Genomic DNA, 24,322 nt, shown 5'->3' on the forward strand with positions numbered 1-24,322 from the left:
CTTGAGCTGGCGCTGAGTTGTCGGCTTCGGGAACTGTTGAATGGCGTCGCAGCAGGAAGAGATGGGAGTGATGCCTGAAGGAGACGGTGTGGCCGAGGAAGTCGACGGAGGTAACACCAAACTCTGACTTGTCAACGCTTATCTGGATGCCGTAGTCCTGGAGACGGGCGAAAACTTGCTCTAGATGTTGGCGGTGTGTGTCGGCGTCAGGACTGGCGATGAGGACGTCGTCGATGTAGGCGAAGCAGAAAGTCAGTCCTCGCAGCACTTCGTCCATAAACCTCTGGAAGGTTTGGGCAGAGTTCTTGAGTCCAAAGGGCATCCGTACGTACTCGTACAAGCCGAAAGGTGTAACGATGGCTGTCTTCGGGATGTCCGCTGGGTTGACTGGGATCTGGTGGAAGGCTTTGATGAGGTCGATCCTGGAGAAGATGGTGGAGCCAGCAAGCTGTGAGGAGAACTCCTGAATATTCGGCACCGGATAGCGATCCATGACGGTGCGCGAGTTGAGGGCTCTGTAGTCGCCGCATGGGCGTATGTCACCGTTCTTCTTGGGCACGACGTGGAGGGCAGACGACCAGTTGCTTGAGCTGGGGCGGATAACACCTTGGCGCATCAGCGACTCGAACTCGGCCTTGGCTTGTTGGTAGCGTTCTGGAGCTAAGCGGCGAGCCTTGGCGTATGCTGGTGGTCCGGTCGTCTCGATGTGGTGCGTGACGTGGTGCTTCACAGGCTTGTTCGCTGTGTGTGGCTGTGTCAGCGTCGGGAAGACTTGAGGAGAGACGCGAACCGGTTGCCTGCGCCGATGGTGGAGATGTGGGTGCTTTCGCCTGCTGCTGCTCTGGTCCTGGTTGAGATGGATGTCAGTGGATCCAGGAGCTTGCGACTCTTGAGGTCGATTAGGAGATTGTAGTGAGACAGGAAATCGGCGCCCAGGATAGGTTGTGAAACTGTTGCCACGTAGAAGGTCTACTCGAACGACCTGCGAAGGTTGAGGTTGAGCTGGAGCGTCTGTTTCTTGAAAACAGGGATCCCTGTGCCGTTAGCAGCGTAGAGGCGAGCGATGGTTGGTAAGGACCTCTGGCTTGGTGTGGCGGGGAGGACGCTGACTTCGGCTCCAGTGTCGATGAGGAAGTTGGTGCGGGAGAGTGGGTCGAAGATGTGGAACAGCATCGAGGTGTGTTGGCGGACGCTGTGAGCTGTTAGTCCACGCCGGGGCTGTTGTGACGAACCCTGGAAGCCGCAGGGAGATGTGCACTGCCTGGCATCCTTGCCGAACCTCCTGTGGTAGTAGCAGACGCCGGAGCTATGTGAGGGGTTACTACTGGAGGGGGAGTGGCGGCGGGGTGACGAGGAGTGGTGGTGCGGTGACGAGGAGTGGCTGTGTGGTGACGAGGAGTGGCTGCGTTGGCTCCTGATGTCCCCCCTGAGCGTGTTGACCTCTGTTCGTAGCTTAGTGATAAGAGCCGTGAGCTGGTGGATCAGACTGTCGCTGGTGACGGTGGGGGCATGGAGGCTGGCCACGCCCTGCGCAGCGTCGTCGTCAGACACCGTGGAGGGGCACGTTAGGGCAGGGTTGGTGTCGGTTGTGGAGGCCATGACCGCGTGTAGAGGCGCTGGCAGTGTAGCCAGGGGCCGCGGCGGCTGGAGGCCGAGAGTCGCGTCAGGCATCCCGGAGGTGTAACGGAGCACAGCTGCACTAAGCGGTAAACTGCGTCGGGGAAGCACTGACTACCGACGGGGAGCACTGCCGGGAGGGGCGTCACTACACACACACACTCACTCACTTATGGCTTGTTACATGCCATGGGTGTCACTGCACAATCACGCACTCGCTCGCTGTTTGAAACAGGGATGGTGGGTAGGGGCGGAACGGCACTACTGTTGTTGTCGGGGCGTCACTGCACATGCATGCACACATGGCACGTCACTGAGCACTGCTGGGTGTAGGGGCAACGCTGCACTCGATGTCCGCGGAGCAGGTAGAGGCGTTGATGGTAGTCGGGGGCCACTACGGCGGGAGTGCCGCCTCAGGAACACCAACGGTAGTGTCGATGCTGCGGGAGTAGAAAGGCGCCGACGGGGGAAGCCGGAGACCGCAACGGCAGAAGGCTGGTGTGATGGGCTGGCGAAGGAGGGAGACAGCCGTGGGAGGTGTGTGTGGCGGGTAGAGGCCGATGCACGGAGGTGAGTTACCCGTAGGAGCGGGTGGCTGGGCTGGGTGGGGCGAGGTACAGCGGGGTGAGGGAGCCGTAGGGGCGGCGTCGGAATGGCTGGCTGGGCTGGGCAGGGAGTGTTGAGGTACCACGGCGAGTAAGGCGACACATGCGTAGGGGGTGGGCTGCCGGCGGAATCCTTGAGGGAGGCCGAGGCGAGGTGGCGCGGGCGAGGGCAGGAACTGGCCGGCGGCAGGAGAGGTCACGTTGGGAGGGCCGGAGGACGAGCTCGACCTGCTGCGGGCCGGTGGATCCTCCGGGGGCGGTAGCTTGGGCCGCGACGGAGCGGACGAAGCATGGCCAGCAGCGACAGCAGCAAATACCCGAGGTGTACCTCGTAAGTCACTCCGGGGTCACCAATTGTAGCGGCAGCCTAGGCCGCTACAGCGAAAACCAAACATTTCTGTTTGTGTGTTTTCGAGGCAGCATACGTTGTAGCTGGTACAACGCCGTTTGGGTCCGCTAAGGCCGCCTTGTAGGTTAAAAGACACTACTAATAACCAGTGATGACTCCATTGAGGAAGCAGTTTATTTTCGAGTATATAAAGGACTTTAATATCCTGGATGGATATTTACAATGGTTGATATGCAGAAATATATACAATGTTAATGATATGATGTTAATATGTACGTTAGTGAGTTTGTTATAATGTTAGCTATGATATATGTGTATGTGTTTGGATGTAGTGACTTGGGTAAGATGAAATACAGAAAGTGAGGAATGGTATGTGTGGATATGAAGGCAGACTGAAGAAAAGGTTCAGGAAGAGGAGAGGCTTAAGAGAAAACGGAGAGATTTAGAGGGTCACTACACATACATCACAACATAGGTACATGAGGAAACACAATCACTACTGAACTGAAACATGCCCATAAAAGACAACAGGAAAAATATGCAATCTAACAGCACACATAATATAGGTACCATGCTTAAATGTAGTCAACTGTCAACTATGTTTTATGGAAGTTGTGGAGGCAAAATTTGCAATAGTGTGTTGTTGTCAATTAGTATAACATTATATTCAAAAGCCATTCATATATAAACTACAAATTTCTCTTACCCACTCCAAAGTGGATCACATCTTACTGGATTAGTAAAACTAAAATTACATATTCAAATGCCATTCATAGATTAGCAAAAAATGTCACTCACCTAAATGGGCCAGTCCACAGTGGATCACACTGTCCACCTTTGCGTGCAATGTTGGCTGCCTGGCGTTTCAGCACAAGCTGGCCCACATGCAGTGCAAAGCTTTTGACCCCCTTGGATTTTTTCTTTCAGATGCCTTTTTGCCTTGGCATGTGCTTTTGTTTGGTTGATCTGAGCCTATAAATTTAATACTTATTAAAGAGAGTAAAACCAATATATGGAAATTACTACAAATCCATGTAATAATGTACTACCAAAATACAATTACATTATGTCAGCAAGTAATACATGCTACAAATTGTAATTTCCATTCAAAAGAGACTATTATAAGTAAAGTCAAGACTCACCTTTTCATATGCCTTTTCGTAGGTGGTTGCATGGTCTTCTACAAATTCCTCAAGCTTGCCATCTTCTATGATGTCAGTGTCAGAGTCCACACCTTTGATCTGAGGGAAGGCAAATTTACATGAACTACATAATCAATAAGACATACTGGTCATCATGAAATACGTATTACACAAGCTACATATAGTTGGACAATGCAAACGTCCCCATAAGTTTATTCAGTAGTGCTAAAAATAATTCTGTTGATTTTATCATTACGGTTTTTGAAAGCACATGAATCATATAGTGTTTTCTGCATATTCCCTCTCTGACTAAAAATGTGATGCACACCAATAACTGTTACTTTTAGGCATTACATGCACCAAAAACAATGTTTATACTGACCTCCAAAAGTGTGTGGGCTTCCCGACCAAACATTAGGAAAAATGGTGTGTACTTCGTAGCTGACTGTGGCTGAGCGTTTATTGAGAAAATGATGTCATGCAGACTCTCGTCCCAGTTTTTGCCACGGTCAACCAACAGCTTGCTTACTCGGCGTTTCACCATACCGTTTACTCTTTCCACCAAACCTAGAAATGGATACCAATCTTAAGAACCAAATAAAAGCCACATAACTCAACTCATATGATATCAGGAAATGTGTTCAAACTGATCTGCCATATCACTATCACAGCAACATTACTGTTTTATAATCCCACTGTTATAGAAGCTCAGTGAAAATAAATCTGCTACACCTGAGACTGTTTGCTGTGCAGTTCCTTTACAGTGCCCATACTCTAATGGGGACCTGATCTGCATGACATTCCAAGGCGAGAAAAGCACAAGAATAGTAGTACTTTAGACCAAACAAAGCTGTTTATGTACTGCAGTGACTATGCCTGATGAACATCCTCCCATAACCAACTCGGTAAGGAGTGGCTCTCCCGACACTCTCGTCACAGGTTCAATCCCAGGCAGCCGGATAATACTCTCTCCTTGTGATTAGTCTCTCGTGTGATTTGATACACGCAGAGGACGTGCGAGAGTAATAGGAAAAGAGAACAGAAAATCTCGTCATTAAATTGATAATACTTGGTAAATAGTAAGTGAACTGTTATGCCCTGGATGATAAGCACCACCACTTTATTAGAGGAAAGCTGTTAACAAAACTTTTACTAAATGATTCCCTAAGCAGTGCCAGATAAAACTTAAGCTAATAAAAGCTGGTTCCCAAGTTGTGTTAACTGAAGCATCCTGCTTCAAAGTATACTGTATAATTAAGCCAAACTAACCATTGGTCTGGGGATGATAAGCGCTGGAGACACACCTTTTTATTCCCATTTGCTGGCAGAAGTCATTGTTGATCTGAAAGTATGAGGCATTGCATGTAAAAATATTGCACACATTGTAGAAACTGTCAATGATCGAGTAATTTTCAACAAACCGTAAGATTATTTATATATGTGTTAATCATCCTAACACATTTATGTAGCTTATAGCCATGGGTTGAGTGATCCGTTCAGGCTACACTAAACACTAAAGAAAATATTAAACTTTCCACAAGAAGTCATGGCGGGGTGACAACTACTGTTGTGGCAGGACTGCACGGCAGCAAATGAATGTGTGACAGGGATCAGGGGACATGAATGTCCTCTCCTTCAGCTGACAGTAAGGAGGTGGTGTTCCTTCCCCCCTACTTGGTTACAGTATGGGAGGTACAAAATAGTGCACAACCATTATCATAAGTTCAAAATTTCCTGATTTAACCGAACTGAAAAATTGGTGAGGCCTATTAAGTATGGACAACCTTTCAAAGTGACTATCTAAAGAAGTCATACATGTAGTATATCATACCTTACCACCAGTAGATTTTATGAATGCCAAGCTGTGTTCAGGTGCTTAAAGGAGCAAAAGGTGAAGCTAAGAAACTACAAAGCAACAGATGTAACTAAGGAAGAACACTGCAATATTACAGTTAAAACAGAATACAATATATATATATATATATATATATATATATATATATATATATATATATATATATATATATATATATATATATATATATATATATATATATATATATATATATATATATATATATATATATATATATATATATATATATATATATATATATATATATATATATATATATATATATATATATATATATATATATATATATATATATATATATATATATATATATATATATATATATATATATATATATATATATATATATATATATATATATATATATATATATATATATATATATATATATATATATATATATATATATATATATATATATATATATATATATATATATATATATATATCTATATATATATATATATATATATATATATATATATTCCACTAGATCTAGCCTTAACCTATTGCTCAAGAAATTATGGTAAATTGAAAACAAGCATGGAAATCCATGTGACAATAGCTGGAATTTACATAATGGACAATTAATATGCTACACTAATGTAGTTTGACAAATAGTGATGACACTAACAATTATACTAAATTTTGACAATCATCAGCTTCAGTACATTGATAAAAAATATCAAAATCTTCAGTCTTAAACAATATTATGACAGATACTGCACACATGTATAAATATGTGTGTGTGTTAATTTGACAGCAATAACTATAATCTGTTTCATTCCGTCTGTCCACCAACAAAGCATGAAAGAAATGGACTAAACATTATTAAATATTATCCATTGATGTAGAGGCGATAAATACACCAAAACACTTACCAATAAGATCCATGCCTACGACTTCCATGGGTTGAGACACCTTAATTTGTTTAAGTGTGGGAGCTTGTGTCTTTACAACCTCAAAAGTCTGGCAAGTTGTACAAGTTGATATCTGAAAAAAGTAAAGAAAGGATGTAGTAAACCTGAAAGGTAGGCAGGGTTATTGTGCTTCTATCCTGATTCTGTAAAGAATTGTAGCTGTGGCATAATTATTTTTGATGTGTTGCTAATATCAAGTATTAAATGGAAATAACACTATCACATTGTGATGTTGCTGACTTTAAACAGAAGGCAGACAAAATTATATACTGTCTTGGTGGATTTTTTTTTTTAAACATAGGAAGCAGCTCAAGGGCACAAAAAAAAAGATAATGAAAAAAAAGCCCGCTTTAGCTGCTTCCCCAAAAAAGAATTGATAGATATATCCAAATCGATCAATTTCGGGAGGAGAGGTGTCCTGATATCCTCCTCTTGAAAGAGTGCAAGTCATAGGCAGAAGGAAATACAGATAAAGGAAGATTGTTCCAGAGTTTACCAGCATGAGGGATGAAAGAGTGGAGATGCTGGTTAACTCTTGCATAAGGGGTTTGGACAGAATAGGGATGAGCATGAGTAGAAAATTGCGTGCAGCGGGGCTGCGGGAGGGGGTGAGGCATGCAGTTAGCAAGTTCAGAAGAGCAGTCAGCGTGGAAATATCAATAAAAAATAGAAAGAGATATTAGCATTATTAAAGAGAAACAGATAGTACAGTATGCATTTCAGTAATATACTACATATTTTATATTCTGAGTGTGAAATTTGTTAATTCCTAAACCTATGATCTGAACCTTCACTTTTGTGGACTTCAAAAAATACAACTAATAACTAAAATATACACAGATAAAAGTGCAATAAAACTTTTACCTGAAGGTGTTATTTACTTACATATGCAATGACGTCCCTTGACATACCAAGCCAGTAATAATGGTCAGAAATCCTGGACTTGGTTTTATCAACACCAGCATGACAGCCACTTGTGACATGATAAAAAAGCAGAATATCCATCACTTCTCCCAGTGTTGAAGGAATCTGAACCCATTTGTTTCTTCTCTTGCGATACAGCTGGTTCTCTGTAACAAAAGGATAACTTTACCACATGTAAAAGTAATGGTATTATATACTGCTTTACAGCATCCATGAAACAATCAAACCTTAACCGTTTCATTGAATAGATCTCAACATTTTCACAGTTGAACTAGGTTGAAAAATTTAGAAATAACAATGATATAAATTTCTTAATTTTCAAGGGGGTTAAGACGCAAAGCCTTAAGTTAGGAGATTAGTTAGGTTAGATTTGATTTAATTTTAAAATTTACTGTTTCTTCATCAGAAAATTCTGTGAGTGAGGGGATTTAGCACAGCAGTTGAAGGACAAAATAACAGTTATGGCGAGGCACCCTGAGTGGCAGCCCTGACCATCGCTGGCCAGGCCTATTATTTCAGTAATATAGAATGTGATTTTGACAAGAAACTGTTATATTAATTCAAAACTCAACAAAATTTTTCAAATTGGGTGCAAGTCTTTACAATGCTTCCCTTGTCTGCATTGTGTATCTGTTTGTCCAAGCCAAGTGTGAGGAGCTTTGGGCATGATTTTGAGTGTTCATAAGGACAGCTGATTCCATTTTAGCCAAATGTACAGTCTTTTTTATGGTATAATTACAGGTCCTTCAAAATGACTTCTTTTCTCCACTTGGTAGCTCAACACCTCTGCCTCTGTTGTTCTGGCTTCTGGGAAATTGTGTGCCTTTAGGGTGAAGGAGTGTCTTTGTCTACTGGCCTCTAGTCTCCTCCCTTGACCATGTATCTCTTCCACTCTTTTATGGATTTCCCATGGAGATTAGCGTTTGCAGTGTTGTGTGTGCCACTGATGGTCTGCAACCGTGCAGATTGCATACATTCTTCATTCTCACTAGCCAGGGTGTCATAATCTATGTAACACTGCCAAGCACATCATGTGCTGCCAGGTGCAGGGTAATTACCCTGTTTTTTGGGTAATCTGAACACTATCAGGGTAATGGGGTAGAAGCATAGACAAAGACAGATTTCTAGAGTAATTTCACCACAGACTGCAAAACCCTCTGAAATCTAGCTATTTAGGAGAGAGAGAGAGAGAGAGAGAGAGAGAGAGAGAGAGAGAGAGAGAGAGAGAGAGAGAGAGAGAGCCTATACATTGAATATAACATAGTACTACATACTCACAAACTGAAGTCAGTCCTCATGAGTCATGATGCTAGGATCCATCAGGATTCTTTTAATGTAATTTTCTTAATATAGTCACCAAACACTTTAATTTCTATTCTCAGGCATGACATGGTTTACCAACAACTCTACACAGCAGTACACACTGATGAGTATGAATATTACATTTGACCATATATATATATATATATATATATATATATATATATATATATATATATATATAGATAGATATATATATATATATATATATATATATATATATATATATATATATATATATATAGTGTGTGTGTGTGTGTGTTTATGTATAAAACAGATGGCAAACTGAGTAATTTTAAAGCAAACAGGGTAATTTTAAGGGGGAAAGTAGGGTAATTTGCCCACTTGACCTGGCAGCACATGGCTGGCCTGCCTTGGGTGCCTTTGTTCACATCATGGGTGGCCATCTTTGTAGTGTTCTATTTTGTACAGCCAAAGCACTTCCTAGACACTTATGGCCATTTCCTTAAGTGGCCCAGGCCTTCTTTTTCCCTTTCATAGTTCTTAATGAAGGGGATTTCCTTAGGGATGGTAGATAAATTCTGATAATTATGTGGGGGGGGCAAGACTGGGTATGACCTGCCCTAGCCTGAGCTGACCTTCAGCCCTGGAACCATAAAACACAAACCACTGTATTGCTCAGCTTGTGGCTGCCACTTTCCACGGGTGCTATTCAGGCTGACTGGCTTTTTCAACAAACCAGAGTTTATTAAATGCAAGAGTACCCCTTTGTTGTTTCCCCGAAACAATAAACTATTTTCACTCGATCAGTACTCACCTTTTATCATGTGATGTTCCCTCTGTCTTCTCAAAATTCTCCTTTGATTTCCAGTCAAGCCTGGTGGATACTGGTTGTTAAGAATTAGTTGCTTAAGCGGGACTAAATTCTCATTAAAATGGAAAATCCTGTCGCGGAGATCCGAAGCCATTGTTGTGGTGGACACTCTGGCGTGAGACTGCTATCAGCTGGCCTTTGTTTGTTTATGTTCGCTCACGTTATGTTCGTTAACAAGACTTCGCTGACAGGTATGAATTGATGCATATATGTGTTACTATGATGCATACCTAGTGGATACATGATTTGCGTGCAGTCTCGTGCGTGTGTTAGCACAAGGAACGTTAAGAAACAGCACAAGGAAAACACTGATCGCTCTTCTGGGATGGCGACGAAAGGAGGAGGAGGAGGAGGAGGAGGAGGAGGAGGAGGAGGAGGAGGAGGAGGAAGAGGAAGAAGAAGAGGAGGAGGAGGAGGAGGAAGAAGAAGAAGAAGGAAATAGTTCAGTGAGTGAAATCACGGGGTTCCAGGAAAAGTGCTAGTGATGAGTGTGCCGAGGAGGCGAAACAAGGAGGGCACTGCGTATGAGTGGAAAAGGAAGTGGGTGAACACACAGTGCATGAAAAAGACTGAAGAGTGGCAGTGTGACGGTCTTCAGCTCAGTGAAAATATGGCCTGGAAAAGAGTGTGGGCAGGAGATGGAGTGCATCTGTCCACCATTGGAAAAGTGTGGGCAGGCTGGAACATAGTGGAGTGGGCGCAGTACAGAGGAGTTAAACAGGAAAGAAAATAGCATGAGGCCATGAGAAGGCAGATGTGTTTCGCCTTCCTGAACACGAGAGGCTGGAGTGAAGGGAAGTGGAGAATTTTGTTGAAGGAGGGTGAAAACATTGAAGTGATCGGAGTAGGAGAAACGGGGTGGCATGGCAGGGTACAGTGGCAGGAAGGTGACTGGCTGTGTATAGGGAGAGGAAGGAAAGTAGGAGAGAAAAAGGGAGGAGGAGTGGGTGTGATAGTGAAGGAGAGGGCGGGAAGAAAGGTAACGGAGGTAGACTTATTGGAAGAAACTGAGAAAAAGTTAGGATACAACAAGGGAGATCTGATCACAGTTAAGGTGACAGACCTGAAGGAAGAATGGTGGGTGACAGTGGTATATATGGGAGTAGAAGGGGCAGAAAACCGGGAGGAAAATAGGAAGCTGTATGGTGCATTAATGGAAATTAGCGGCAGGGTAGGAAAAGAAAAGTGGATTGTAATGGGAGACTTCAATGGACACATAGGCCTAAATAATGCACCAGTCAACAGAAATGGACACATGTTGCTAGAATTTGCGGAGTCAGCTAATTTGAAAATTAAGAACTGGGAGCTTGAGGACCCAATAACTTGGAGGGACAGAGGGGCAGCATCAGCTATAGATTATATCATGGCAAGTGAGGCAGTGGAGAAAAGCAAATGTAGGATATGGAAGGAAGAGGAGGTAGATATATCAGACCATATAATGATAGGTGTGACATGTGGAAAGGGAGGGAGGAAGGAACAGGAACAGGAGATGAAGACAGAGTGGAAGACAAAATGGGACACGCTGAATCCCGACTGGGAGAAATATAAGGATAACCTAGATGGAAAGCTATGTAGGGAAATAGAGAAAGGCAACAGGACAAGTGATCAGTGGGAAAAACAGGTAAAAGAGGTAATAGCAGAGGAGGCAAAGATATCAATAGGTATAAAGAAGTACAAGGTAGGAAAAAGGAGACTGAAAGGCTGGTGGGATGAAGAAGTAGAAAAAGCAATAGGAGATAGAAAAAGAGAAAACAGAAGGCAAAGAAAGTTGCGGAAATTGACAGAGAAAGAAGGGGAGCACCACAGACAGGAATGGGAGGCGGCGTATAGCAGTTATAGGAAGGTGCAGAAGGCGACACAGATCTTAATTAATAATAAGATTGCTGATTGGGAGAGACTGCAGGCAGAGAAACTAAACAATCTACCCCGAGGAGAGAGAGAAAAAGAAGGGTGGAAAAGACTGAAGAGGAACCTAGGAGGGAAAGAGGTAGATCAGTCATCCCCCGCCGTTCGCGGGTATTTCGTTCCCGGACTTCGGCGCGATGCGCGAAACCGCGAACGGCGGGACTATAACCCTATGGGAAAATATGCATTTGGGGAAGTCACATGTTTTATATGACACGTCATATAAAACATGTTTTTTTCGTTCCCAAAAGTAGCCCAATTTGCAATAAGTAGCCCAATCTGGCAACACTGCAGTGTGGCGGCGCGTGAATTATTTTTTTTTTAGGATAATGTTGCTATGAGAAAATCTCGACCAATAGCAGTCGTCCCTGAGTGAGCTGCTGGCCAATAGGAAAGCATGACGTCACAGTCTAACCGTGACGTCACTCAGGAGCAACCTAAAGGCGGTGTCACACTAGCACTTTTTCCGTCAACTTTTTCCGTCGTTTTTCTGAAAATCGTCGATATCTTGGCTGCGGCCTGTCACACACAAACGGTGTTTCGTCTGAAACTTTCCGTCGGCACAGACCAAGGAGTGTAAACAAACATGGAGTCCACGCTGCGGCAAAGATACGCTGCTCTGAACCTAATACTGTGTATTGTGAGACTTAGACGAGCTAAACAAGCCAAAAAGCATGCATGGATGCGCTCATGGTTGGCTCGTCGGGAAAGAGAAAGTGTGTACCACAGGCTGTTAAAAGAGCTGAGTTTAGAGGATCATGAGACTCTGAAGAATTGGATCAGGTTGGACAAGAGCCAGTACCACAGACTTCTGGAGTTAGTGACACCTCTCATTGCCAGAAGTGACACCAGGATGAGGAAGGCTGTCACTGCAGGAGAGCGTTTGAGACAGGTTGAAGCCACGCGGAAAGTCTCGGTCTTGGTCTTGGAAATGTAAACAAAGGCGGAAATTTGCAGTCGGAAACGATCCTGATCGTCTGACAAATTCATGCGATAAGTTCATGCGGAACGATGAAAAATCGACGGAAATGGCATTAATCGACGGAAAAAGTGCTAGTGTGACCCTCCTCTCTGCCTCCCTCCCTCCCTCCTCTCTGCCTTCCTCCCTCCTCTCTCCCTTCCCCCCTCCTCTCTGCCTCCCTCCCTCCTCTCTGCCTTCCTATTTAGCGTCAATGCATCCGCGTATACGCGAAACTGGGGCCGCGTATAAGCGGGGGGGGGGGGTCACAATTAGTTGACCGCGAATACGCGAAACCGCGATGGGTGAGACCGCGAACGGCGGGGGGTGACTGTAATAGAAGAGTACTGGAGTAAGGTAATCAAGATAGATACAGGGGATAGAGGAATAGAGAACATGGTAATCTACAGTGACAGAAAGGAAATGGAGGAGGTAGGAATAGAAATAGGGGAGGTAGAGCGAGCACTGAAAATGTTGAAGAATGGGAAGGCGGCAGGAACAGATGACATTATAGGAGAATTCCTCAAGTATGGAGGAGATGCAGTCAAGAAGGTTATTTTTAATATCTGCAAGGAGGTTCTGGAGGAAGGGGAGGTACCACAGGACTGGAAAAAGAGCAGGGTAACTCTAATACATAAAGGAGGGGGAAAGGATAAAGCAGAGATAGGAAATTATAGGCCAATAGCTATCATGAACACCATGGCAAAGGTGTTTGGAATAGTAATAAACGAAAAGCTTAAGAACTGGATAGAGATGCAAAAGGTGCTTGGAGAGGAACAGAGTGGATTTAGGAAAGGCAGAGGAGGGCTGGAAAATATATTTACCTTAAAAGAGATTATTGAAAGGAACAAGTTGAAGAGGAAGGAGTTATACCTAGTATTCATAGATCTTGAAAAGGCGCGCGACACAGTGAACAGAGAAAAGCTCATTAGACTGCTAGGACATGTAGGTGTAGATGACAAGATAGTAAATATAATACAGAGCCTATATGAGGGAAATGAGGTGCAGTTCACGTTAGGAGACGTCACTACTGGGTGGTTAGAAAGTAATGTAGGAGTCAGACAAGGCTGTGTGATGTCCCCGACGCTTTTCAACATGTACCTCGAGGAGCTGATAGTGAGAATTAGGAAAGCCGGGAAAGGGGTAGAGATAGGAGGAGAGAAGTTAGGGTGCCTGGCTTACGCTGATGATGTAGTGTTGATGACGGAGAGGAAAGAGGAGATGGAGGAGATCCTGCACATAGCTCAGGCATATGGGAGGGAGTGGGACCTGAAATTTAGTGAAAGAAAATGTAAGGTTATGGAGTTTGGTAGTGGAGGCAGTAACCAATGGGTACTAGGAAACAACGTGCTGGAGGTAGTCGATAAATATATGTACCTAGGAATGGAGGTTAGCAAGGAAGGCATAGGAGGGGAGAAACAGAGGAAAGTGAATGAAGGGAAGGCAAGGAGGATGTCAGGGATGATAATAAATGGAGGCAATAGAGTAGTAAACAAATATGATGTAGGGCGAAGTCTGTGGAAAGAGTAGGTGTACCATATTGCCTCTATGGATCAGAGATAACGCACTACAGAGAAGGGGACATCGCACAGCTGGAAAAGGTTCAGAACACAGTAGGCCGGTGGGGATTAGGAGCCCCTAGGAGCACAGCGGTAGAGGCCGTCAGAGGAGATATGGGATGGAGTACATTCAAGGAAAGAATTGTAAAGGGCAAGTTAGGCTTCCTTAAGAAAATTGAAAAGAGTAGTGAGGAGAGATGGGCAAAGAAAATACTGCAAGAAAGTGGAAACAAGTCCACCTGGGGGAAAGAGTTAGAGAGGTGGAAAAGGAGAGAACACCTGAGGGAAGAGTGGAATGAAATGGAGATCAGGGATGTGAAGAAGGCAGTAGAAAGGAACGGACAAGTCAGATGGCAGGAAGGAATGAGTGGCAAGTCAACGCTAAAATGGTACAGCAGGAAACAGAAACCAGAGGGAGTACACTGGCATGTAGGAGACTGGGGGAGCAAACTATTGTTTAAAGCAAGAACAGGAACCCTGGAGGTAAACGGCAGGAACAGGGACGGGGGAACTGTAGCTGTAGGACGGGGCAGATGGAAACAGTAGAACACCTAATAGTGGAATGCAGCAACTATGAGAGGCAGAGAGGGGAGTTGGTGGCAGGAGTAGTGATGGTAATAGGCGGAGAGGAGTGGGCTAGGAGACTAGAGGAGGAAAACGGGGCGATCTGCACGGTGTTGGGGCTGCATGGAGACAAAAAGGAAACAGAAAGAAAAATGGTAAAGTTGGCAAAAGTGTTCCTCGCGCAGTGCTGGGAAAAAAGGGCACAAATGTCCGTATAAGTGAATATAAGTGGCTTTATTTCAGATTAGAAAATTACATAACGCTGAAAAGAAAGTTGTGTGAATAAGAAGGGAGGAACGAGAGGAGGAGGACCTAAGAAGCGATACAAAGCGTTACAGGTCAAAAGAAGAAGAAGAAGAAGATGGTGGTGACCGTGGTGCACGTGTACTGTATGGTGGGTGATGCTTTGCTACTCCCGCGGGATTGGGAGTGATTTCACGGGCGTCATCTTCTGTCCCAACTCCCAAGGGCACCTGCTTCTCGATGGGCGGCTCCGTCCGTACGTAGTAGTGTTAACAATGATTATATATCACAATGGCATTTGATAAAAGTAATGACAAGGACAATGCCATCATCCCTCGGTTTTCATGATTAGTTGGATCTGTGCAGATACACGAGCTTGGAATGATGAAGTTCAGTTCCTTGCATTTTCAATTTTTTGAGGCATGTCGATGAGGTCCGGCTCGCATATAGCAGTCAACTGTTAGTCCGTGTATAACCTTTCTCTTTGTGCGGCCGGGATGGAAAGAATATATTAAGGTATCCCTCGCTCGGATTACTCCGGCGATGGAGATAACTGATGATTTCTTTTTACCTCAGCCATTATCAAAGGCATTGTTTCGTATAAATGTAATGGTCGTACCTATTCTTAAACATAGCCGCCAAGAACACATATTTAACAAGGCATTCACAGTTGTAGGCATTTCCAGGGGTATTTTTTTTTTCCTAGTGGCAGTTTAATTGAGCCTTCTGTACAATGAACCGAAAATAATACTAATAACACGACTGATTTCTTTTTTGCCCTTTGGAAGTAGTCCCTTAGTATAAGGATCCCGCTTGGTGACTGGTCAAAAGGCTTTGAGAACTAAACCCAACCTAAATTTAAATCTTTTTAACTTAGCCAATTCAGTCAAATCTAACCTGATCCAACCTAATCATCTAATTATTGAAACTAATTCACATAGGAGCCCTAACCTATTACCCTGGTTCGTGTAACCATTTCAGTGATACATTGCCAAAATAAATTGCCAAAAATAACTGCTCGTGTGACTGCGCCTTTAGGGTTTGTACAGCGTAATGTGTACACCACACTTCGCACTAAGACTAAATCAGCTACTTTAAAATGTAATTTGTGTGCATACTGTAAAGACCGGTGGCCTGCTAAAACATATTTCGTTTGTGTACAGGCTGACTCGGTGACTCTTGGCTGACCAGGCTGAGGCAATGCTTTCAAGATGCAGGCCAACATTAAGACATTTTTCGCCAGCGAAAGGGTAATGCATCTGCAGAGAGTGACAGCAGTAAGAAATCAGATGCAGGCAAAGTTACAGAAGATGTGTTATTTCTTGATGATTCTTCGGATGACAGTAACATTTCTGAAAGTGATGAAGAACCTTATTCAGAATCAGAAAGACCCTATGCCGGGCCCGAGACGGAGAATAATTACCCCGAGCCTGCTGAAACTTCCCGACCCCAGGACCTAGTGATATCAGTTCTGGTCGGTTAGACAAGCCTGTGCAACCTTCATCGTGTGTATTTCCTGTGACCCGCTTTGGAACTTGAAAAGATCTTTCAGATCAGCCTGGTATCAACAGCACGTGGTTGGAATACTCTGTTTCTCAAGATGCTGCATACTGTTTCTCTTGCAGGAACTTTCCTGTTCCCAACAAGTCTAGGTCTGAAAACAATTTCACTTTTGTTGGCTATCGCCAATGGAAGAAAGCAACCGAAAAAGATGCTGGATTTGCCCAGCACGGCGCAGTGACTATCACAGTTTGACCTTCACTGCATGGAAGGAGTTTGAAGCACAGAGTGAAACAGGGAAAGACAATTGAAGCATCATTAAGTACTGAACATGGAAAGATTGTCAGTGAAAATCGGCATTACATCAAAGTTGTTGCAAAAGTGCTATGTCTAACAGCAAGGCAAAAAATAGCTCAAAGAGGTCATAGAAGACAAGGACAGTGAAAATAAGGGCAACTTTTTAGAAATTATGGAAGCAATATCAGATCATGATGACATTGTGAAAAAGAAGCTGAGATTCAGAAACAACTATACAAGTTCCAAAATCCAAAATGAAGTTCTTGATATTCTGGCAGAAATGATCAGGACTGAAATTAGCCAAGAGGTGAATGCTAGCAGTGAATATGCTGTCATGATGGACGAAACGAACGATATCAGCAAGAAGGACCAGGGCTCAGTGGTCATTAAGCTACATGTATGACAATTCTATTCATGAAGAATTTCTAGGTTTCATTCACCTTAAACAACTAAATGCTGAACATCTCAAAGACAAGCTCTATGAAATTCTCACCAACTGTGGAATTAATCCAGCTAATTGTGTTGCCCAAACTTATGATGGAGCATCGGTAATGAGTGGGGGAAATCGAGGAGTACAGGCTTTGTTTAGAGAAGAACATGCTCCCCATGCAGTATATATCCACTGCTACAACCATCGCCTCAACCTTGTGCTTGTTGAAAGTGTTAAGTCTGTGAAAAAAGCAGATAACTTTTTTTCCTTCATTCAGGAGTTGTACATGTTCATGTCGTCTCACACTGCACATGAATTATTTTTGCAAGAGCAACAGGAACAAGCAACAAGCAAGCAACCACAGACATTAAAGAAACTGAGTGACACAAGGTGGGCTTGTCAGTATATGGCCTGCAAAGTCATCCTAGATACCTTGCCATGTATCGTAAGTACATTAGACAAAATAGCTGAAACTCATTCTGGCAAACGAGCTCATGATGCTAGGTGCTTACTTGCAAGCCTCACATTTGATATTATTGTTTGTCTAGCAATGTTTACACATTTATTACAGAGAACTAAGCTTTTGTCAGACATGTTACAGTCACCCTCCCTTAACCTATCTGCTGCTGCAGATATGATAGACTCTGTTACGGAAGATCTGGCAAGTGAACGTCAAGAAGATACGTGGAAATCTATCTGGCAACGTCCTATCAATTTAGCTCATTCAGTAAGCATTGACACTGTCCCTCCTGCACCGAGAAGAGTTAGAAGAATACCTGATAGATTGAAGGAGAGTGTTGTGATGACGACAACTGGCCAGCAGGATGTGGTATCTCAAGAAGAGTATCGTTCAAAATTGTTTTACCCTGTCTTGGACAGAATTTTAGCAGAACTTGCAACAAGATTTGATGAACCAAACAAGTCCCTCCTCAAGTATCTATTGTTTGGAACCTAGCTCTCCACTTTTTCTGTATTGTCAGAAACTTAAAACTATGTCAGTTCAGTTTGCAATTTATACAGAATATATTAGTGTAGATCTAAGACAAGGCAAAATACTTGTTGACAGAAAGAAATCCGAGAGTCAGGAGATACGGAGCATGGTTGCATTTTCTTCATTCTTGGCTCCATACAAGGAAGCATTCCCCGATTTGTATCGGTTACTAAACATTGCACTGGTTATGCCTCCAACATCAGCCTCTTGTGAGAGGAGTTTTTCCTCACTCAGAATGATAAAAAATTATCTTAGAAGTACAGTCTGTGATACCAAACTTGATTCTCTTGGTGTAATTGCTATTCATCGCAAGAGGGCAAAAAAATTAAGTTTAGATCTCTTTTTGGACAGATTTGTGGGTAGACACAACAACAGAAAAATTCAGTTGTTTTAGACACTGATCTCGTCAGTACTCTGGCTATTTTGTATATGCTGTATGTTATAGTTACAGTAAGATTATGAAGGTAGGGATTTCATGAAATCACTAGTGAATTTAATGAAACAGATTTTCATTTTGCTATGTTATGGAATGTAATTTAACTTAAACTAACATTACCTAACCTAACCTACCTTACCATAAACCAACATTACCTGTCCTAAACTAACTTTATTTATAAAACAATCCAATGTTATGTTACTCTCTCTGAGTCTCTCAGGCTGTGTAAGGCTAAGAAAGGTCAGGTTGTTTTAGTCAGGTTATGGTAAGGTTGGGTAGGGATGGTTAGGTTCGGTAAAGTTTAGATGTTAGGTTAGATTAGACTCCATAACATAGCAAAAAAAATCCATTCTAAATTCACTAAATTCACGAAATCTAACTCACAATCTTACTGTAACATATATAGTAATTGCTAAATTCAAGTGTAGATTGGCATGGAATTTCAATTAAACTGTGAAAAGTGGAAAATTATGTCAAGTAATTTTTTGTTTTTAAAACAGTTGAACTGTTGGAGGAATAAAAAACTTTTCTTAAAAAGGATTTTTTCAGCCCTGTTTATAATAAAGTTGTCATTAAAATTCACCTGCTTTTAAATGTTTTTTTCTGGTGCTTATAGGACTTCAATGTAGGTGAAAGGAGACAAAATTTTAAATAATCAGTGGAGTCTATCTTAGTTTACATAAGCCTTGGATACATTTATTTAAGGCTAAATTCATCCACAGCTTAGAATTCTGGCCAAAATAGCAGTATTTTTCTGGAATTGAAAATTTAAAAATCCCAGAAGAACGCTTCCCTGGACTAGTGTACCCCATTACTTCATGCCCCCCCTAAACAGATCACTGCCCCCCTGTCTGCCCCCCCAATCAGACCCCCCTAGTTTCGCCACTGGAGGAGTGTAATACTTTTTAAAGCGTTCTCTGGAGCTGCAGAATACAATTTCCACCATAATTAACTACATATCCCAAGGGTGTGAATGCCATAATGATTTTTTAAGTGCGTGCATGTTTTGTAAGCATTTAAGTGTGTAGAGGCGTCACGTACGTGGTCTGGCTAGCTGTTATCTAACATAATTTTGGTGTAATCACATGTGGTTTTTATGTGTGATTTAGTGTTACACATTTTCACTTAGTTTACTTATATTCTGGTGTTTTAAGTGCGCGGTTGGAATTATATAAGTGTATAGCTGTCACGTAGTCTGTGTGTGGCCTGGTAACATCGCGGCTGAGGTGTAATTATGTAATTTTTATATATTGGAGGTTTTTAGGCCTGACAGACAGTAAGTAGCTTTATCTATAATAAGAGGATGGCATTATAAAGTAAGAATCCAGGAACTTGTAAGTCTTTTTTTTTCCACTGACAGAATGACAAAGACAACAGCTTCAAACAGTGGGATCCCTGCAATGGACATTAGTGTATCATTTGATGGCACATACGTCATTCTACGCATCAGCTGTTCTCTGGAGCTGCAGAATACAATTTCCACCATAATTAACTACATATCCCAAGGGTGTGAATGCCATAATCCTTGGTGTAGCTGTACTTGCCCTTGCTTCTGTACCTGCCTGCCATTCTGGTTTCAAGTAAACGAGTTTTTTTAAGGTAATGTTTTGTATTTAAGCACTATGAACACACACACACACACACACACACACACACATACACAATGCATGGGCATTACAATTAAAGTAGTTAACATGTAGACTAACATCTATAATTTTTTTACTGGTTGGTTTGGAAGCTTGGATGTCTGTGCAGCATTTCCATTTGAGAACTATCTGTATAAACTGAAGAAAATGGTTAGATCAGGAAAAAATGCTTTATCACAAGTTGTAAAAAGAATTCATGAACTGGAGAATGACCCAGGTGAAATGAAACCTGCAAAGTTTAAGAAAATCATCTGCACTAACAAACCTGACAATACATATATTTTGGATGATTCATCTTGTTGTGAAGCAGTGGCCTTATCACACCAAAGAGATGATGAAGGAAACCAGAAAATACTGTGCAGAGTGTACAACAGAACAGAATCAGCATTTAATGACCCATGTGATTCCAAGATTATTGGAGTTTATCAGATAAATACAGCAAAAAGTTATATGAAATTTATTAAAAATCGACCTAAAACAAAAGGCAATTATGGTACATAGTAGAAGTGGAAGACACACAAAAATCCTAGCAATACTGCATGAATTCTGAAAACTATCAGGTGAGGAAACTTTTAAGTAGAAAAGTTTGAATGTTAAATGGTTACAGTGTAGAATTTGCTGCCTGTGATCATGGAAATATATCATTAATTTTAAATATATTTTAACAGATGTCATTTGTAGTTGTGGAGTTTCTGGATGAAAAGGCAGTTGAAGTTGTTCCCAAGTCATGGATAATGCATAAAGAAAAAGTGAGTTTCCCTTTAAAGATGTTGATGGTGCATGCTAACGGGTTTAAGGAGTAACAGACAGATGATCTTGCTCGTTATACAAATACTCTCTGACAGTTAAGATATAAGTACTTGAAATATAAATCTTGGTTTTGTATATGCATCGTTGATATTAACAGTGTGCTAATCTTTTAATTTCAGGGTCTGTTTTGTTACTGGCCTCCAAGGGCAGGTGCTGCAGCCAAGGTGAAAAAGGAAGAAATCCCAGATAAAGAAAAATGGAATTCATACGAGATAAGGATTTTTTCATCTGCAGGTATGACAGGTGTAAATTATTATTAACATCTGAATAATTTTATGCTTGTAATGCCATGTATGAAAATTTAAACTACATACGTAAATTTTTTTTGCGCCACAGAAACCTACAGCAAGGCCCAGGAACTGTCCAGGAGAGCAGAGGTTACGTCAAATGTTGAAACAGAACCTGAAGGTCCAAAAAGCAGAGCTACCAAAAAGCCTGCTAGATATGACTTCTCAGATGAAGCTGATGGTAAGATTTTTCTTATACGTTATTATATTCTTTGGTTTGTAATAGCTTATGCTGGCAATTGAACAGAATGGTTTGTTCATATATGTGTCCTTAATTAATTCATTATGACAACAAGACAAACTCAAAATGACTAGTATGCTCGTAAACTTATACAGATGAAGGCGATAATCCTGAGTTCTCCCACACTCCATCTGTAGCTGTTCTGCCACAATCTCCTCACCTAAATGGTAAGCATGTTTTTTTTTTCTATATTGCACGAAACTTTTGCCAGTATGTGTGCGAATATGTTCACAATTCCATGAGTTAAGAACCACAACATACAGTGAATTTGTACCCAATTACCTTTCAGTTGGACTTTCCAAAACAAGCTCGCATCATACCAAACACTCAGTTGTTCATGAAAGATTTTCCTCCCCAGGTATGTATGACAACAAAGCTTGTATTTACAAATTTCTGTCTTTAGAAACTTTCACCATAGTAGTTATATAAGTTCCACTATTATTTTTATTACCATTTTCCCTACAGAATGGTCTGATGCATCCTTCAAAACCAGATCCTCATCACGGTCCTCAGAAATAATACATGTTAACGCACAAGATTTGAAAAAAAAATACACATCAGGTAATTTTAATTTGTATGATATGTAAACGAAATCCATATCCTTATGATTATACAAAGTGATTTATTTTCATTCACCTCATCTCAGGGTAGACCTAAACTGCAATGCTGATATATGAAATTAATAGAAACACACACACACACACACACACACACACACACACACACACAAGGTGCTTATACACATTAAATTTCTGACAGCTTCATCAGACCGAGGTGCAACAGAACTTGTACCTGTTTCACAGACAGAGTTTGCAGGTAGAGCATGCCTTCATTGTTTACGTATTAAGTGTATTTAAAAATTAAAACTTGCATTTTTTTTCATAGTCTGCCAGTGACAGTAACAATCAACCTTCTAGAAATATTACTTTGTGACTGAAAATCTTTCTTCCTGATGCAGAGTTCAAGAGCGCTGTAATGGCAAACTTCAAGACAATCCAGGAAAACCAGCGGCTGATGTTAAGCTGCCTACAGTCTTCTTCCAGTGGGCTAGGGGATGATGTGGAGGGTGTACTGCCAGCTCCAGTAAGCAGCTTGGAGGAACTGGATGACCTAAACTCTAAATTGGCTGATCAATCTTTCAAAAGGAATTTGGTAAAATAAAAATGTATAAATTTGAATATGAGAAAGTTTCATGATATTTTGAATATTGATATAAGATTATTTTTGTCTTGAAGAATCATATCTTCTTGTATTTATGGTCCTACTATTTGTTGCAGACACTGTATTTGTCATCTTTTGGAGGGCACAGCCTTGGCGATGCTGTCCGGAGGATTTTTAAAAAGCTTGGAACGAATTCCGTGTGGTCGTTTTACAGCCTCAAAGGAAAGAAAGGGAAGCTACCATTTAGTGATCTTCCCATCTGCAAAGTTATCATCAGTAAGTGTGCAGAATTGCTTGTTTTCATCTGACTCAAAGCAGTATATGTAGTAATGTTATGAAAATAGTGTGTCCTATGCTTGACACTAAAACAAAAATTTGTCTGACATTCATATGCTTTGGTTTCTTTACCCAAAGGAGCATGCATGAGAACCTACAAAGAAGCAAAAACCTCTGCAGTGGAGCATCAAATTAGTGAGGCCCTGAAGCATGCTCCTAAGAGGAAAGGTGGCCCAAAATACAAGGTGAGTTCTGATCCTCATTTCTCCAGTTTTGCTATTCCCTCTCAACTTAGTAAGAAGTCTTTATTTTTAAAATTAGTGAACACACACACACACAACCGCAGCTCCTTATATATATATATATATATATATATATATATATATATATATATATATATATATATATATATATATATATGGGGAGAATAAAGTAAAGTGCTCCACAAGTGGAATTCAAGGGACTTTTTCACGTGCATTTCGACGTTCTTTCCACGTCGATTCGTGTCGACACATCTACGTGAAATTCATGTAGAAATATAACGTCCCTACAACAACAGCGCCACGTGACCGTCACGTGGTGACGACGTAGATTTGTTTGCTGGGGTGTTGCCGTCAGGACAGAGGAGTGGAGGGAAAGATGAAGAAGTGAAGTTGGAGGAGATGTTTTTGGCTAGATGCCAGAAGTCACGGGAAGAGTTAGAGAAAGCAAGGTTTTGACATTTTCTATTAATGAAAGAATTTTTGGTTAGTCGGAGAATAGATTTGGCACGATTTCGGGCAGAAATGTAAAGTTCATAATTAGCATTAGTTTGAAGGCTCTGGTATCTTTTGTGAGCTACCTCTATCATTGACAGCACGAGAGATTAAACCAAGGCTTTTTAGCGTGAGGAGTAGAGAAAGAACGAGGAATGTATGCCTCCATTCCAGAGACAATCACCTCTGTGATGCGCTGAGCACACACAGAGGGGTCTCTATCCTGGAAGCAATAATCATTCCACGGGAAATCGGAAAAGTACATCCTCAGGTCGTCCCACCGAGCTGAAGCAAAATGCCAGAAGCATCGCCTCTTCGGTGGGTCCAGAGGGTGTACAGGAGCGATAGGACAGGATGCAGAAATAAGATTGTGATCGGAGGAGCCCAACGGAGAGAACAGTTTGACAGAATAAGCAGAAGGGTTTGAGGTAAGGAAGAGGTCTAGAATGTTGGGCCGATTGCACGGTCTAATTTGAAACCTGACCTCCGTGTATAAGGAGGGATTGCTGTACTGTACAAAACATCATGCTCAATAGTACAAGAAACTGACCAACACATTATACTGAACTTGAGGTTACAGGAAATAAAAAACAACAACAATACATTAACCCGTCCGCTGCGGCATAGTTTTTTAAAACATGTACCGCCAGTGCGGCGGGGTTTGAGCTATTTTTT

General features: G+C 41.9%; 2 long non-coding RNA genes across 2 annotated transcripts; both read right to left on the bottom strand.

The window, feature by feature from the left end:
- Positions 1 to 3,503: 3,503 nt before the first annotated feature.
- LOC126994285 (uncharacterized) lies at positions 3,504 to 5,671 on the bottom strand. Its single transcript, XR_007748962.1, has 4 exons — positions 4,983 to 5,671; positions 4,096 to 4,280; positions 3,714 to 3,812; positions 3,504 to 3,543 (listed from the first exon to the last, which is right to left on the bottom strand). It is a non-coding gene; the product is annotated as an uncharacterized LOC126994285 (long non-coding RNA).
- A 635-nt stretch (positions 5,672 to 6,306) lies between these two features.
- Positions 6,307 to 9,906, bottom strand: LOC126994284 (uncharacterized). Its single transcript, XR_007748961.1, has 3 exons — positions 9,532 to 9,906; positions 7,395 to 7,579; positions 6,307 to 6,582 (listed from the first exon to the last, which is right to left on the bottom strand). It is a non-coding gene; the product is annotated as an uncharacterized LOC126994284 (long non-coding RNA).
- Positions 9,907 to 24,322: the final 14,416 nt, after the last annotated feature.

Source organism: Eriocheir sinensis, unplaced genomic scaffold, assembly GCF_024679095.1.
Source record: "Eriocheir sinensis breed Jianghai 21 unplaced genomic scaffold, ASM2467909v1 Scaffold768, whole genome shotgun sequence".
NCBI lineage: Eukaryota > Metazoa > Arthropoda > Malacostraca > Decapoda > Varunidae > Eriocheir > Eriocheir sinensis.